Genomic DNA, 5,568 nt, shown 5'->3' with positions numbered 1-5,568 from the left:
GACTGCTTGCTGCGCGCGCCATCGCCATACAAAGGTATGCAGCCGCTGCTGCCGCTGCCGGTTCGGTTCGGTTCGGTCCGTCGGTCGGTCGGTTGGTCGGTCGGTTGGACGGTCTGTACCGGGTACGGCTCGGTGAACAGAGTTGAGTATGGAAATTAATTTTCTTTTCTACCTAATGAAAATTTTAATCTCTTAAAGTAGTTTAACGTTAAAGTTCCAGTGTGGAAGTGAAAGTTTTTTTTACGGTTGAGGATGTGAAGGAGAAAGCAGCGGTTCTTATAGTAACTGATCGATGTCACTGATTACTACATTAGGAAACCATCACTTAAAAGCAATGTTCAAATATTTTTTTCAAAAAATTAAGTAATCGAAAGTCATTTAATTTTTATTGTTTATTAACCACAGTAATCTGTTCCAAACTGTGGTGATCATCTCTCCTGCGGCTGATCTCACTTTACCATCTCTTCTTCTTAGGATTTCATCAATTGTTCGTCAGATATAACTAGCGGGAACTGTCTGATATATCCATTCTGCAGTATTCTACACATCTTTTCTAACCCTATTACGCGTCATCCGCTACAAGCTGCGACCACTGCGTTTATGAATTCTTCTGTTTTTGCGAACCGTTAATAGAATTTTGTCGGTGACAGAGCGTCCGCCGTCGAGAACTTCCATGGCACCATGCTCTCCCACATGCCACCCAAAGGTCGAGAGCCTTCAGAACGATAGCCATACGGACGGTTGCCATACGTACGAATGCCATAATATATGTTTGCCATAATGAACGGGATCCATACAGACGGATGCCATAATGTGTGTTTGCCATAATGGACGGAAGCCATAATGTACGTTTGCCATAATTCATATATTCAACGTTTCCTAGATGATTCAGGGCGAGCCGGCCGCAGGCAACGGCAAGTGTTCGCCGGTGACCCGCCGTCGGAAGCGCCGGCCGCTGCGGGGGGGGGCAGCCACCCCGCAGAAATCACATTTGTCTAGGTCTATTCGTTTTGCTAGGTTTGCCGTCCTCTAGTTAGTTTTCCCTAGTCCTCGCATCGTGATACTCTTTATAAAACGAAAAGTGGCAAAGCCGCTTTTTGTAAACTAAATCAATTAGGCCTCTTGCGACTTAGTCGCGCTGGTCCTTTAAACTTTGAACTGGTCGAAGTGTAGTTCTGGGCCTCCATACCAAAAATATGAATTATGGCAAACGTACATTATGGCTCCCGCCCGTAATGGCAAATATACATTATGGCATTCGTCTGTGTAGCTCCCGTCTATTATGGCAAACATACATTATGGCGTTCGTCTGTCTGACAATCGTACGTATGGCAACCGTCCGTATGGCAAACGTATATATGGCTGATGGGGTGTCGTCGGTACTATCAGACACCTGAGAAGACAACTCAGGGGGTGGGGTTTGGTATCCCGACCTTCTAATGGGGCGTGAGGAACCAGACCCACTAAAACCCTACTCGAGTCTCCATCCTCAATCCCCCCTGGCACCACCTTATCGGTATTACTTCAGGGAGGGGCTATTGTGCTTAACGCACCCTCTTAGATTACTACTGGATTGGACTGGACTGACAGAATCTGTGTCAGATGGAAGTTGACTTCGCCGTGGCGCCTGTCGACCCACCCGGATATTACCGGAATAAGTCGGTGTGTCCACCGGCCCTTTGTGGAATCAGACCATGCCCGCTGCCATGTGGTCATCGAGGCCGATCTTGTAGTACTCCGTATGCCTCTAGTTCCACGTTGGTTGAAGCACTCTACGTCCTCACTGATGATGATGCAAATAGGCATCATGCCCGCTAAGGAACAAATTGCGTCATACGAAACTATACGATACGCACTCGCCATTCTCAAGCACATAAGACGATAGGTACTTTCCAGCTTACCTAGGTAGCTTTTGGTTCCTAACGCCGATGACTACACCGGCCCGCCATACCTGAGTATGGACTGGACCACGTTGGCTAATAGCCTTCGCTTGCTGCCATATACCGCAGAGCTGTTAGACATCGTACGAGACAATGCCGAAATAGCTGTAGAAGCCTTCTTGCATGCATAGTCGACGTGGCTCCCGAACTTGAGCTTATCGTCGACCAGGACTCCCAGGAGTTTTAAGGACCGCGTTGACGAAATAGTGCAATCCCCGACGCTGATATTTGCTTGCTGCACCGACTCGCGGTTGTTCACCATAATGACCTCCGTTTTGTGATGCGCTAGCTCCAGTTTCCTAGAGCGCATCCAGTCTTCGACAATGCTTATCGAGTGGGCAGCCGTCAACTCAACCTCTCTGATAGATTCACCGTAGACTTCCAAGGTGATATCGTCCGCAAAGCCGACAATCACCACCCCTACCGTGAACTTTAGTATCAACACCTCGTCATACATGACGTTCCACAATACCGGGCCCAGTATGGAACCTTGCGGAACCCCTGCGGTGATTGGAACGCACTTCTGACCCTCCTCCATGTTGTAGCATAGCACCCGATTCTGGAAATAATTTTCCAGAATTCTATACAGCGACACCGGCACTTGGACGTTCCGAAGCGAGTTGGCTATGGATCCTCAGCTAGCGCTATTAAACGCATTTCTCAAGTCGAGCGTGACAACTGCGCAACAACGGATACTTGTCCTCTTGGGCTGGATTGCCACCTCGGCTGTCTTAGTGACAGACAAGATGGCATCCACCATAGATTTGCTTTTTCGGAAGCCGAATTGGTTCCTTGACAGACCGTTTGTACCCTCCGTGTACTGTACGAGTCTACCCTGTAGTACTGTACGAGGATAACCCTCTCCATTACCTTGCCGGCAGTATCGAGCAGATAGATCGGCCTATATGATGAGGGGACACCCGGAGGTTTTCCCGGCTTCGGCAATAGCATCAGGTTCTGTCGCTTCCATCTGTCCGGGAAGTGGCCATCTTTCAGGAATCTACTCATTACTGCCCCGAATAATTCGGGAGCCTCTAGAATAGCCGCTTTAATGGCCATATTCGGGATTCCGTCTGGCCCGGTGCCTTGCTCACCTTTAGGGATTTAGCGATCTCAATGAGTTCTTCGTTCGTAACCGTCACTTCCTCCCCGACATCCAAACCACCGTCACCCACGTTACTTTGGATGTACGGCTGGGAGCCCGACCATCCTACGCTATGGTCTGAGATACTGGAATGTCGGCCGTGGGACGACTCAGCGGCCTGGGGCCAGGGCCTTGGCTCGTGGCGCGGAAAGAGGCCCTCGATGATCCGTTCCAGCATCTCTGACGATTGGTCTGCGGGCGCCATCACGCCCTTGGTCTTTGCCATTACGACCCTGTAGGCATCACCCCACGGGTTCGCATTAGCACTAGCACATAACCTTTCAAATCAGACTCGTTTACTAGCTTTTATCCCGCTCTTAAGCACTGCGCGTGCAGCAACAAGTGCTACTCGACATTCAGCCCTGCCTTCGTCCGAACGAGCTCTTTGCATAATTCTCCTCGCACGAAAGCACGCTCCGTGGAGTTCCACAATTTCATCTATCCACCAGTAAGCCGGTGACCTCCCATACCTAGGTCGACCTTTCCTAGGCATGGTAGCGTCACACGATCGCGCCAGTACTTCAACCAAATGATCAGCGTTCGGATCGGGCATACCGCGATCACCGCACTCTCTCCGGAGCGCTTCCACAAATACTTCGGGATCGAAGTATGATGTCTTCCATCCACGGGGGGTTGGAGTGACGGCTCTACTCGCCGCCTGCCGCCTCGTAATCTGACCGACACCATAGCGGACCGCCTGATGGTCACTGTGAGTGTGGCCATTGTCTACCCTCCAGTCTCCTATCAGACAAGGACTGCCGATTGTCACGTCGATCATCCGCACCGTTCCTACTGAAGGTACTGGTGGTGCCGACGTTGCCCAGATCTACGTTGAGCTTTGTCAGAACTTCAAGCAGAATCCGACCCCTATGGTTCGTGCGACGACTTCCCCACTCTACCGCCCAAGCGTTAAAGTCGCCCGCCACAACCAACGGCCTTAGACTTGTCAGCACAACCTTATATTTAGTCTACCATCCGCGTAAACGGCTCGATAGACCAACTCGGCGGAGCATAACAGCTGCAGTAGAACACTCCACCCACTTTGGCAACCGCAAATCTCTCGTCTGCAGTTGACACAACCTCTTTAACCGGGAACCTGCTTGTCGTCCATATAGCCGGCGACGCGGACCTATCCGAGACCCAGTTACCGTTTTCGGCAGGGACGCAGTATGGGTCCGAGATGATGGTAATATCCGTCAACGACTCAGTAACTGCTTGGTACCACAGCTGCTGGGCCGCGTAGCAGTGATTCAAGTTTAGATGCGTTACCTGCACTACGCCCGTGTTTTAGCCGCCGGCGCGCCTACCAGTTCACTTTGGGCTTCCTGTTGTGTGCTTAGCGTCCCGTTGGCCGGTACATATCAGGCACTTGGGCGGCGCAGTACAGTCCCTCACTACATGGCCCGTACCGCCACATCTCCTGCACATGGCGAATAACTCTGTACAACATTAACCCGCACTGTGTTCTTCTCATCCAATATCTGCTGACACCCCTCGTCAAATCATTCGTTGTGTCGATTCGTTTCCATACGGCCAAATACATCCTCCACTACGCTGTTCATGGCTTTTTAAGCGATACTCCAATAGGTCTCAAAAGGGATTACCTACAAATGGCCGAAACACAAATGGCCGAATCACGAACGGCCGAATCACAAACGGCCGAATCACGAATGGCCGAATCACAAAAGGCTGAAACACGAATGGCCGAACGTCACATTCGGCCGAAAATAATCATGGCCTTAAGCCTGCACAAATGTTGGGTATATGCTGTCCTTACTCGCTGCCGCTCGTTCGGACTTAACTAAGGAATAATCCCTACTAGCCAGTAAACCTAGGAAAATGCATGCACCTAAACCCAGTAGTGGTTTCTGCGGGGGGGCTGCCCCCTGCGGCCGTCTCGCCCTGAATCATCTAGGAAATATTTGCTACTAACACGATCAATAAGCCTCGCACCCTATAATAAACGTAAATCATTCACGCTTAGGGGAAGAAACAACTATCAATCATCTACCCTATACCTACTAAAATAAAAAAATAAGACGCAGAGTATGTCTTATTTTTCTGAAACTAAGGTACAGAATTTTACGAAAAGCTTTTTTCCTTCACCTATCATTGACGCTGATCATCACAGAGCTGCGAGTGGAACAAAAGGCAATAGAGGGGAAAATTTTAAAGGTTTTTCGAACGAATGTTTCAAATTCGCGGAGAGAAATAAATGTAAAAATTTATTCAAAATATGTAAGGTCTAACAAAATGAGCAATAAAAATTTTGTTGATTTGGGCATTCCGGGAAAATTCGGCCTTTCGTGATTCAGCCATTCGTGATTCGGCCTTTCGTGATTCAGCCATTCGTGATTCGACCTTTCGTGATTCGGCCTTCTGTGACTGTTGTTGGAATTCGGCCGTTTGGATTTCGGCCATTCGTGATTCGGCCATTTGTGTTTCGGCCATTCGGTACCAGCCCCTCAAAAGTAACTCCCGATG

Source organism: Sabethes cyaneus, chromosome 1 (assembly GCF_943734655.1).
Source record: "Sabethes cyaneus chromosome 1, idSabCyanKW18_F2, whole genome shotgun sequence".
Taxonomy (NCBI): domain Eukaryota; kingdom Metazoa; phylum Arthropoda; class Insecta; order Diptera; family Culicidae; genus Sabethes; species Sabethes cyaneus.
The sequence above is the reverse complement of the archived record's forward strand: the minus strand, read 5'-3'. Positions refer to the sequence as shown.